At 42.8% G+C, this 13,246-nt stretch overlaps 1 protein-coding gene across 1 annotated transcript in view; it reads left to right on the forward strand.

Annotated features, from left to right (window-relative positions):
• tbc1d22a (TBC1 domain family, member 22a) overlaps positions 1–13,246 on the forward strand; it is a 185,243-nt gene that overhangs the window by 18,530 nt on the left and 153,467 nt on the right. The gene's annotated exons all lie outside the window — the stretch shown is intronic.

Consider the following 13,246-nt stretch of genomic DNA (forward strand, 5'->3'; position numbering starts at 1 on the left):
ATACATCAGTCAGGAAGCTAAAGCTTGGTCGCAACTCGGTCTTCCAAATGGACAATGACCCCAAGCATACAAGTTGTGGCAAAATGGCTTAAGGACAACAAAGTCAAGGTATTGGAGTGGTCATCACAAAGCCCTGACCTGTCGGCAAAAAGTGTTAGCAATTTATGTTATTCTTCAGTAACACAAACTTCAAAGCAAATCAGGGGGAGAAAAATAGGTTTATTTGAAAAGGACAAGTCAAGATGTTCTGCTGGGAGGTAGATGTTCAGTCTCCCCTCTCCTCAGCTTTTCTCCACCGAACAAAGGAACAGAATGCCATTTATAGCCCCCCAGCCTAGCCTGGGGTTGACCAATCAGAAGTCCTTGCAGTACCACTGGGCCAATGGCCAGATAACCAGTATCCTGCTCCAGACTCAATGTACAGAACGTAGCTCTGAGTTCAGGAGTGACATTTCACAGATTCTAAACAGCTGTTTAGAACTAACTCCTATTTACATTGACAATTCCCTATTGACCATTAGTGTTATATTTAGTTTATAGTACTCTCGTCCTCTCATTCTCTGCATTGTGTATTTATCTTCAAAATAGTCTTATACTAGCCAGACACATGGTGCCAGCGATGAATTTAATTCAGAGGCCATAATTAAGAGACAGAGAGAGAGGGAGATGGATTGATTGACAGAGAGAAAGAGAGAGCCTATAGGGAGCGAGTGAACAGACAGCGAGAGAGGTGTTGACAGAGACAGATGGTTGTGTTCAGTGGTTGAGGTGGCCGACCTGGTTTTTGTCCTGGTCTCCCCTCTGACATCACAGCATCTGTAGCGCTACATAGCCATTGATCAGTCCTTTCACTACCAACGGAGCTCGCTTAAACCTCCATCTCTCACACACTGTCGCTCTTTCTCGCTCAAACCTCATCTCCTCACCCCTTTCTCAATCACACAGCTATCTATCGGAGGAGACTCTGCCCTCTAGTGTAGAACGACTGCTATGACTCTTGTCCTTGATGTTGGGGGAAGTGTGTGTGTTTGTGTGTGTGTCAGGGAAGGTGTGTGCGTGCGCTTCTTTCTTCAGCCTGATGGATTGCAGCCTCGTTTGTGGGTCTAGCCCTCCATCATGTTGTGATTTGTCTCCAGAGTTGTGTGTGAACAACTGACTGACTGCTCCACTCTCACCTGTTTAATGATTAGTAGATGAGTCATGGGAGAGAACGAGGCTGAAACCCTTAGGCCTAAAAAAGGAATCATTATTTTTCTTGTCATTCCCAGTTCCCATGCTCCTAATTTTCTTTTCAAAATCTTTGTGACAATCAGGTACTTTAGTTTTTCCAGATGTAATATTTAGTTTTTGTATCTAATTTAAGCAATCATCAGCCATCTGTGTTTGTGGGTGGGTGTGTTTTGATGTTTAGCACTTGTGCAGTCTGTCTATGTCAGGATTTCTGGGTTTCTCCAGACAGAGCAGTGAACCTTGCAGAGGTAGGCAGGCTGACAGCGGAACAGAGCAGGCTTTGCAGCACTAAGGCCAGATAGACCATGGCAAGAGCAGGCAAAACCCATTTATCATCACTGAGAGCGAGAATATGAATGGATCTCATTCACAGCCTCTCATCTCTTTCATTTGAACTCTGTCTCCCCTTCTCTCTCCCTTTTGCTGTCACTTTCTCTCTCATTCTCGCTATGTCACCTGTTTCTGTCTCCCTCTTTCTAAAGAGATTCGATGTGACATTTTTTGGGATTATGTGGCTGCAATAATTCCAATTGATTTGGGCATCCAATGTATGGGACATTGCAACTTAATATTTGCTAGTCAGCCTGCAAAATAAACACTTCTACGATAAATATGACTAATCTAGAAAATACAGTATATATTTCCTGTAAAACTGTGGACTTAATTCAGCTGTATAAAAAGATTTGTAGCCTAACATAGTCGTTTGATTTTTGATATATACTGAACAAAAATATAAACAACAATTTCAAAGATTTTACTTTTACTGTTCATATAGTCAGTCAATTGAAATAAATAAATGTGGCCCTAATCTATGGATTTCACATGACTAGGCAGGGGCACAGCCATGGGTGGGCCTGGGAGTGCATAGGCCCACCTGGTTGGGAGCCAGGCCCAGCCAATCAGAATGAGTTTTTCGCCACAAAAGGGCTTTATTACAGACTGAAATACTCCTCAGATTCATTAGCTGTCCGGGAGGCTGGTCTCAGACGATCCCGCAGGTGAAGAAGCCGGATGTGGAGCTCCTGGGCTGGCGTGGTTACACGTGGTCTGTGAGGCTGGACTTACTGTCAAATTCTTTGCGTTGTGACAAAACTGGACATTTCAGAGTAGCATTTTATTGTCCCCAGCACAAAGTGCTACTTGTAGGCAAAATGAAAATCTGACCCTCTTCTATTCATAACTACATTGTTGAATGTAAGTGACAACTTTATACTACTACATTACTAACTAGCCAGCTAATTATTCTGTGTCTTAACCAGTCTGATTTCATTGATCTGTTGTACGTTATCTTGAATGGAACAAGTCAGCTGCAACACTTTTCAGGTTAGGGAAGTTGGAGCTAGCGTTTTCAAATTGGGCATGCTGGCTAATATAGAAAAACCTTCAAAATCTACTATTTTCCTTAAGTTATCAAACAACAGTTTTACATTACAATAAAGTAAATGGTTTAAAGTGTCAAAAACAATCAATCAGATTTTTTGTTGAATTTGGGTTTTTCCCCCAACAGAGTTGGTGCGACATCTGAAGGGTTCTCGTTGGCCGCCTCACATATTGAATTATTTGATAAAATGTTACAATGTTTTACATCAAGGGTGGTCAACCATTTTAGAAAGCAGTTGCTCAACCTGACCTTGATAAACTGACTTTGACGTTTGAGCAGGGCTGGATCAAAAGCCTGAACACCCAGTAGATTTCCAGACCGAGGGTTGAACACGTGTTTTATACAGTTGCCTAACATGTATTTTACTGTGTGTGTGGGGTGGGGGTGGGGGGGGTTGTTAAGTGCCTTGCAGAACGACAGTAGGCTACATGTGATTAGAGATTAGCCTCCCAGTGTCGATACCCCAGGGTTGTGTGAACGGAAAAAAGTATGAGCATGTATGCACTCACTACTGTAATTCACTCTGGATAAGAGCGTCTGCTAAAACAAGACCCCAAAAAATAAATGTATACTTGCGTAGAGACTCCTCCAATTGTTAGTCTTGGAAATTTGGTTAAAAATAATGGAGAAGTCATGAAATTCCATCTGTCAAAATGTTTATGTACCCTGTGCTTTACGTAATAGGTTGTATGCAAAGTTAGCATTGAAAATAGCCTAATTTTGGGACCCAATGAGGTCACAGAAGTCACCAGGCTAGGTTTCTTCTGAACCAGAAGGGTATACTACAAAGCAAAGTCCATGGGGTTAGCAAGCTACCTAAATATTTAGATTTTTTTGGGGAAATATAAGCTTGAAATGGGTGGGCACTAATTCAGGGGTTCCCAACCTAGGGGGCACCAACGTGGGTAGGTGCGGGGCCTTCCTTGATTTGCCCGAGGAAAATGCGACTCTGCACACTGCACATGGGGATATCTTTTTGATTTGTCTCTGACATTCAGAATCGGAGATACGACTCTATAAAGTGGAGGAGTAAAAACAAATTGACTTTGCATGGGAAGTATTGTTATGCAATGTGTGACTCTGTCGCTATCAATTCATCTAGTCAATTTCTGTTAAACATCATGTATAATTAAATTGAGGGTTAATATAAATGATCATAAAACATATTTGGTAGCGGAATACAATTTGGTTAAATCTGGTCTGCACTTTATTTTTCTTATCCATTTATAATTGTAATGTATTATGATAGCCTACCTATAAAATAAATCATGAGTCTGTTTAGACTATGTAGAATTGCATTAAATTAGCTTCAAAACAAAAGTTTCCTTACGTCCCTCAAATTAAACAATCAAGCTGAAAGTATTTTTAATAAAGGCTATCTCAATAAACAATAATAAGAAGAACGCTGGGAGGGTGTGACATTTTTCAAAGGTGAAAAAGGGGGCCCTGGGGGAAAAAAGGTTGGGAACCCCTGGACTGATTGATTCAACAACTTAAAACGCATATCTAAATTGAGCTTTCTTATCAAAGATAGCTGGCTAACTCATTGATCCTGCTTTGGAGTTTACCCAACTGAACCTCCCTGGCCTCAGGCAGGGGTCTAGCTAAGCACTGATTGATAACCGATAAAAATACTGTGCATGGGATGTGTCTGAAATGGCACCTGGTCAAAAGTTGTGCAATATAGGCCTATGACAAATAGGCTGCCATTCCAGACACAGACATGAATCATTATCTTAATCTAACCTCCTTTTTTGGGGATAAAATATATCCTCTTTGAAAGAGGAAAGTTAGACTAGTTCTGCCCCTCCCTGCCTTCTGACTGAAACATTTGTATTTATTATGGATCCCCATTAGCTGCTGTCAAGGCAGCAGCTACTCTTCCTGGGTTCCAGCAAAATTAAGGCGGTTTATACAATTTTTAAAACATTACAATACATTGACTGTGTGCCCTCAGTTGACATCAGAACTCAAAGTGGGCATCTAATTCAACTCAATTCTGACATTTTGTTGAAAATCTGTACTGGGACTGCGTTTCTGATGTATTTCTCCAGTGTGTATGAAAATTAGATGAAAGTATGATCCTCCAAAATATGGTTTTCTATGAAAAAGTCTTAGAGTTTAGGTAAGTTGTCTATTATGACGATCATCCAATGATGAATACCCTGGAGAGTGGACCGTAGAGTAGGAGCGCAAGACACTCATCCCGCAAAAACATTAACAGCATCTAAATTTTGCAAAGTTGGACCACTATAGTAGCTCAAGTTTCTGTCTGGTGTGGTACAGCATTTCACAGACCTCCGTGTTCATTTAAGACCAGAGGCTAAATGACAAGTACTGTGATGATTATGTCTCTCATGGCGATGCCCTAGGCCGAAAGCTGCTCAACTGTAGCTGGTCTCACCAGGCAGGCCCTCAAGTGCCAGTTGTCTCCCTCTTCTGATTGCTAATTCCTTTGTGCGTTATTACTTAGCACACAAAGTCAGGTGTATGGTAACCAATACAAGTTGTTTTTGCCTGTCCAGGCCAGTAATATGTTAAGGCTACTCTGAAGTAGGCCTAAGTTCCTAACTGCTGTAGAGCACCAACTTGAGTTGCTTTTAGTGTGTTTGTGTCCTTTCGACTTTATCAACAGCTTTTCATCCCCATTGGAGGAATCCAAACTTGAAAGGCCTCTGGCCACCAACGATGGAATTTTTCCCCAGTTAAACTTATGCAGTACTCAGTGGCTGACGAGCTTCTTAGGAAAGTGTGTCTAAAAGCTGCTGCCTATTGGCGAATCAAATGGGTGTGCTCGCATATTACCTTAAAAGACCTTCGCTTGAGAAACGAGAAAAAAGCGGCAATAGTACTGTTTGTCCATTTTGAGATGCTGTATACATACACTTCCTCAAAATAGTCTGAATTCATCTAAGATGACTCTTTTTACATTTTAGCCGAGCAGATAATAGTCGCACAATTTTACATCTAACTGAGATGTTTGTTGCAGTACCTCTCAATGAAAAAGTTTGCATGAAAACCAGTCGTCATAATATACAGTGCATTCGGAAAGTATTCAGACCACTTGACTTTTCGCACATTTTGTTACGTTAGTCTTATTCTAAAATGTATTAAATACTTTCCCTCCCTCATCATTCTACACACAATACCCCATAATGACAAAGGGAAAATAGGTTTTTAATAATGTTAAGAAATGTTATACAAATAAAAAACAAAAATACCTTATTTGCATAAGTATTCAGACCCTCGGCAATGAGCCTCGAAATTGACCTCCAGTTCATCCTGTTTCCATTGATCATCCTTGAGATGTTTCTACAACTTGATTGGAGTCCACCAGTGGTAAATTCAATTAATTGGACATGATTTGGAAAGGCACACACCTGTCTATATAAGGTTCCAATGTTGACAGTGCATGTCAAAGCAAAAACCAAGCCATGAGGTCGAAGGAATTGTCCGTAGAGCTCCGAGACAGGGTTGTGTCTGCACAGATCTGGGGAAGGGTACCATAACATTTCTGCAGCATTGAAGGTCCCCAAGAACACAGTGGTCTCCATCATTCTTAAATGGAATACATTTTTAACCACCAAGACTCTTCCTAGAGCTGGCCACCCGGCCAAACTGAGCAATCAAGGGAGAAGGCCGTTGGTCAGGGAGGTGACCAAGAACCGATGTTCACTCTGACAGAGCTCCAGAGTTTCGCTGTGGAGATGGGAGAAACTTCCAGAAGGACAACCATCTCTGCAGCACTCCACCAATCAGGACTTTATGGTAGAGTGGCCAGACGGAAGCCACTCCTTAGTAAAAAGCACATGACAGCCCGCTTGGAGTTTGCCAAAAGGAACCTAAAGGACTCTCAGACCATGAGAAACAACATTTCTCTCGTCTGATGAAACCAACATTGAACTCTTTGGCTTAAATGCCAAGCGTAAGTTCTAGGGGGAAACGTTGCACCATCCCTACGGTGAAGCATGGTGGTGGCAGCATCATGCTGTGGGGATGTTTTTCAGCTGCAGGGACTGGGAGTCTAGTCAGGTTAGAGGAAGAGATGAACAAAGAAAAGTACAGAGAGATCCTTGATGCAAACCTGCTCTAGAGCGCTCAGGACCTCAGACTGAGGAGAAGGTTCACCTTCCAACAAGACAACAACCCTAAGCACACAGACAAGACAACGCAGGAGTGGCTTCAGGACAAGTCTCTGAGTGTCCTTGAGTGGCCCAGCCAGAGCCCGGACTTGAACCCAATAGAATATCTCTGGAGAGACCTGAAAATAACTGGTGTGCCAAGCTTGTAGCATCATACCTAAGAAGACTCGAGGCTGTAATCGCTGTCAAAAGTGCTTCTACAAAGTACTGAGTAAAGGGTCTGAGTACTTACGTAAATGTGATTTTTAAGTGTTTTATTTTGAATAAATAAGCAAAAATGTCTAAAATCCAGTTTTTGCTTTGTCATTATGGGTTATTGTGTGTAGATTGATGAGGGTCATTTAAAAAAAATTTTTTTTTTAGAATAAAGCTGTAACGTGACAAAATGTGGAAAAAGTGAAAAAGTATGATTCACTAGATTACAGTGTGGTTCAATGGCAGCCATGCAGAACTTGGTCTTCCCATAGTAGAACAAAGACTGACTGTGAACTCTCCATGAGCCAAATCACAACCAATATAGAGATCTGGTGGCCTGCCTCAAAACTGGCACTAAAACTTTTTATTTTACTCAACCTCATTAAAAAGCTGGCATCACACACACTTTAGAGACTAGGGAGAAGTTCAAAAAAGTTTTTTAAAAGTGTCATCTGAAATTAGAATATTGTACGTTGTTAACATCATGAGAGAAGTAGGATCGTTTATAAGAAGTAGGGGAATTTATAATGCAATCAGTTTAAGAAGCCAACCACCTCTCTCTGCAGTGACTTTGAGAGGCCGGGCTAGAGGGGAGTTGACAGGGTCCTTACTGTACCATTCACTCCCCAGTCATCTGCACTAAATCTCACCATGGCTATGTCCCAAATGGAACCCTATACCCTATATAGGCCTAGTGTGCTATATATGCTTGGGTCAAAAGTAGTGAACTTTATAGAGCGTAGGGTACCATTTGGGATGTAGAGTACATTCCATCGTCCAGAATCCAGGTGGTAATACGGAGGAGTATCTTTTTACAAGACTCCTATTAGTTCACGAGCCTGTCGTCACCAGCTGCTTGTCTCTTCGTCCTTTACCTGAGTTAACAGCACTGTACTCTGCCTCTCACACAGACAGACATAGTGCTTAAGGTTTAGAGCATCAGCTAAAACTTTTACAGCGCCGCATAAATGCGTCAGGCCGGATGACATCCCTGTTAGCCATGATAGTGATGATGTGGAGATAGGCCCTAGTTTATCTGCTGGGGATGTTGTCTTGGGCCCCTGCGTTTGAAGAAAAGGGGATCTGCCTGCCACTGAGATTGTAGCCTCTCCACCTTTAGTTTTACAGGCCTACATCGGAGTGTATCGGGATGTTGCTGGGGATGTTTCTTTATTGGGTTGTTGTCGGCCGTGATAGAAATAGGCCTACGGGATCTGCTGTCGCTGTCTGATATTATAGCGTATCACTTTATTAAGTAAGTGTTTGTTTTGTGTTGTTGACATGCTTTTATTCAAGAGAGGGCTATGTTTTGGTATTTGTTGAAAATAGGGGGCTGTAGTGGATTTGTGGCAACAGGGGAATCTGTCAGAAGAAGTGGAGTGAGGTGTTTGCTTATTGAGGGGTGTTTTTCTACGCTTTTTGGTTGTGTGTGAGTCTGTGAATGTGAGCTGTGTGTGAGGACCTCTTGGCTGTCTGTCCGCCCCATTGCCCCCCTCTCCGTCTGAGTAGTGTTTGAATCGACCATGGCTCCGGCTTCCCAACTGACTACCTCACTCAGTCAGCACACAGACTGACAGCTCTCATCTTTCCTGATAAATGGCCTGTCTTGCCTTTTCTATATATTTTATTATATTCCTCTTTTTCACACACACACACACACACACACACACACACACACACACACACACACACACACACACACACACACACACACATGATTTGGACTCAAATCCAAGCACTTGACTCTCCAGCTGGAGAATGAAACGACACAATCTGTTGTTGGGATTGTACAGTACATTATAAACATGGCCATATTTTAAAGGTATTTAGCATCCATTAATTCAACTTCACCCATAGGGATACAGTTGTTACAATGCTTAAACGGGAGGTACACGATGTTACAAAGTACCGGCGTGGCCACAAGTGAAACTGTACTGTAGCCAAGACCTGTCCGGTGTGAGCTCATGAATAAACCATTAACTCTAGTCTAAGGACTGGGATAGGATAGGAAGTGGTCTCAGGGAGAGAGAGAGTCTATAACATAGTGTTTCCCCTAGGATTTTTCAGCAGCGGTGGAAATGTTAGTGGGGTGGGGGGCATGGCCAGTGGTGGTTGTTTTAAAACTCATTTTATTCTGCAATTCTACACCCCCTTTTTTTCTCTTTTTGTTGTTGTTGTGTTTTGCAGTTTTAAAGCTAATTTCCAACCAATTTTACACATGTTGCATGGGGCAGAGTATTGCTGTTTTTAAAGGTTATTTCCTGCAATTCTACACATTTTCCATGTCTTAACTATCTGTGTTTGTGATTCCAGGGTTCGACTGAGTCACCCCCACCCCTCTCTTTAGAAGAAATAGACCTACAGTATATTCTATTTGTCATTCGTAGTCTGTGCCTGCAATATCATTTGACTTGGCCTGTATTACCCTGTCCAGGACACGCCTTTCCTCTGTTTCTCTTAGATTAGCCTCATAGCTCAGACACAATCACAATGCTGACTGACGTGCTTCACACTGTGCTTTCCCCTCATAATCTCACACAGGGCTCTGAGACTTCTGATTTGATTTAGCTCTGGGTCCACGTCCCCAGGGACCTTGTTCCACGTCCCCAGGGACCTTGTTCCACGTCCCCAGGGACCTTGTTCCACGTCCCCAGGGACCTTGTTCCACGTCCCCAGGGACCTTGTTCCACGTCCCCAGGGACCTTGTTCCACGTCCCCAGGGACCTTGTTCCACGTCCCCAGGGACCTTGTTCCACGTCCCCAGGGACCTTGTTCCACTTCCCCAGGGACCTTGTTCCACTTCCCCAGGGACCTTGTTCCACTTCCCCAGGGACCTTGTTCCACTTCCCCAGGGACCTTGTTCCACTTCCCCAGGGACCTTGTTCCACTTCCCCAGGGACCTTGTTCCACTTCCCCAGGGACCTTGTTCCACGTCCCCAGGGACCTTGGTCCACGTCCCCAGGGACCTTGGTCCACGTCCCCAGGGACCTTGTTCATCTAGTGCTTCAGGCTTTGCTATTTTATTCAAATGAACATGTGATACATTCTTGAAAAAGCTGTGTTTTCTGACAAACAAGACAGCTCCGGCCAGTAATGAAACAGCATTTGCAATTTTAAGACCTGGCTCTAGGAAACTGAGCACGGTCGTGTTGTTTCCTTCCCCATGTAGCAGGAGCTCCGGATGGAATTTCCTCATCAGTTATCTGACTGAGTCAGCTAGGGAGAGGATGTTAAAGGGACATGCAGACCGCATCTTAAATAACATTCTACTCATTTTCAACTTTCAATCAGAGGGGACCCATGTAGTGCAGTACTTTTGACCTAATCCCTATGCGTGAACAGAATGTAATTTGAGATTTTCCCAGTTTAGATTTTTCCAGCTGCGGCCACCTTTGTCAGTTTCGAGTAGTGTTTTAAAATGCAGTGAGCACAGAGGGTGTGTTCCGTCATGTTCTGTGATATTCCTCCTGTGATGTATGGCTGCAGCAGGCAGATGCTCTCACACTGCTGGCCAGCTGGTGCCAGGTAAATGTCTGGCCTCCAGCCCTCCCAAACACTGAAGCCATGCACGTATGGCCATGAGAACGGTTGTCTTTGGAGATCATCGACGCCGAGGAGAGAAAGTGTATAAGGCTGTGTACGACTCTCTCTCCCCACCGTGAGGTTAATGTCAGTTACGATTGCACATTTCAGGAGGAAGGCGAGATTATTGGGACGCGACCATAGTGTTCTGTGGGCTGTGATTCACTATAGAATCTATGTATGTCAGTCGAGACCCTGGACATACAGAGAGGAAATATGGATCAATTGTGCCTACCGTCACTGTGTTGTTGATTTTATATGGTGTATATCTAATAAATGCTTGATTTCTTGCTCCCTTCTGAAAAATGTTATCTTTTTAAAATTTTATTTTTTTTACCCAGTTTTCTCTCCAATTTAGTGGTATCCAGTTGGTAGTTACAGTCTTGTCTCATTGCTGCAACTCCTTTATGGACTCGGGAGAGGCGAAGGTCGAGAGCTGTGCGTCCTCTGAAACACAACCCAACCAATGCCCACTTAACCCGGAAGCCAGCCACACCAATGTGTCGGAGGAAACACCGTACACCTGGCGTGTCAGCATGCACTGCACAAAGCCCGCCACAGGAGTCGCTAGTGCGCGATGGGACAAGGACATCCCTGCCGGCCAAACCCTCCCCTTACCTAGATGGCGCTGGGCCAATTGTGCACCGTCTCATGGGTCTCCCGGTCAGCTGCGACAGAGCCTGGACTCGAACCCAGAATCTCTAGTGGCACAGCTAGCACTGCGATGCAGTGCCTTAGATTTCTGCGCCACTCAGGAGGCCCTGAAAATGGTTTTGAATCTCAATGGGAATGAAAATAATAAATAAAAGGATAAATAAATGAAAAACAAACATGCTCAGAATGTTGTTTAGCTTAAGTGGCGATGGTATACAAAGCATTAGTGATAGGCTATACAACGTATTAGTAATTGTATAAGTGGATGCTTGATTTAGCCAATGGACTGATCAAGGCCTTTCCTGTTTAGAACATGCCAACATTTCCCATTGCAATATCTGTCAGTAACACAATACTCTATTGCGTTTGTTTTAGAACTGCCGGGCAAAGTAATTTGGAACTAATCAATATGTCTGCTGTGTTGTACCAATTTCATGCCAGCGTTCTGAACAAGAGTCGAGGTTAGGCCTAAGTCGGAGATGCTTCTGTTTTTACATGGAGGGAGGTAGAGTGGGAGGGATGGATGGGGAGGTGGTGTGGGGGAGGGGAAGAAGAAGCGATGTTTTGCCTGCCGGTGTCATCTCATTTACACTCAAATCAGTTTCCCCGGCTCTCCTAACACGAGTGAAACAATGCACAATATGCAATTACACTGAAGAGATTCTTGTTGAATTTGGATTGGAATAGGCAAGCGGAATGTTAATGATACAGTCCTAAACTTTAGTTAGGCTGAAGCGAGGCTCGATGCATGGCCATTTGTGAATTATGGCTGAATGACACCGGTGAAGGTCTTGTGTGCGTCCCAAATGGCATCCTAGTATTCCATTTTATAGTGCACTACTTTTTACCATGGCCAATAGGGCTCTGGCTAAAAGTAGGGTACTGTATAGGGCAGGGGTCGGCAACAGTTGGCCCGCGATTTTATTTAGCTTTACTGTCCCGCCAGTAATTCAGCCCAAAATTTGTTTAGTTTAGGAAATCAAGTATTCTCAAGTATTTCCACGAATACAAAAAGAGTTATCGTGTGTCAATATAAGCAAGCTATGAAATTATTATTTTAAAATAAAATCTATTTTTAGGTTTAGTTGTGTTCAATTTGCAGAGCGTAAATTATTTTAATTATGTTCCATCCACTCCAACAAAAATCTTCTCACAGCTGAATCTAGTTGCAAACTATAGCAATACTGAGAATTCACTGCAATTCAATAGGATCTCCATATCTCTCTCTCTCTCTCTCTCTCTCTCTCTCTCTCTCTCTATATATATATATATATATATATATATATATATATATATATACACACACAAGGGTTCTCTGAGTTGAGAGATGGTTCAATGTCATATCTTTATCTAAAGGTTCCTATAGTTTAGTGCACAGACTAATGCAAACAATTGTAATCCTGTACCTCATGTGCATTCATATTGCTATATGCATGTATGTTCAAGGACTCTCATCAAGTGAAGAGAAATTGTTCATGGTCATATTTCTTTAGGTTTCTGTAGAGTAGGTCACAAACCATAGAACTATAAAGTTATGTACAAAGCAAAACTATTCAGCTAGCAAGTCCCCAATCAATGTCATACTTTTATTTTGTGATAGGAACGCTATCTAGCTCATTTCTGATTGTCCTGTTCTGAATATGTAAATGTTCCTCTGCTATGTACTCAGCCAGTTTCCTCAGTCAGTCTTTTTGTTATGATAATACTCATCATATCTACAGTAGTCAATGGGTAGAGTAGCCAGCATAGGTGTCCATGTTGTCAACAGGAAATGGAAATAAAGACCTTTCCTCTTCAAATAGGGGTGTTTTTATGCCCAATTTAGCACTGTCCACTCTCTGAGTTTGAAGTATGCAGTGGACCTAATGTGAAAGTATCCAGCGTTAAACCATGGCTGCATCCATCCCAAATGACACCCCGTTTCCTATATACAGTAGTACACTGCTTTAGACCAGTGCACTAATGGGCCCTGGTCAAAAGTGCACTACATAGGTTGCAAATTGGGACACAGCCAATGTGAAGAATCCAGCATAAACAATTTTTTTGGTGGTTTTATAGACCC

This window comes from Oncorhynchus kisutch, linkage group LG9 (assembly GCF_002021735.2).
Source record: "Oncorhynchus kisutch isolate 150728-3 linkage group LG9, Okis_V2, whole genome shotgun sequence".
In the NCBI taxonomy this organism is placed as follows: Eukaryota; Metazoa; Chordata; class Actinopteri; order Salmoniformes; family Salmonidae; genus Oncorhynchus; species Oncorhynchus kisutch.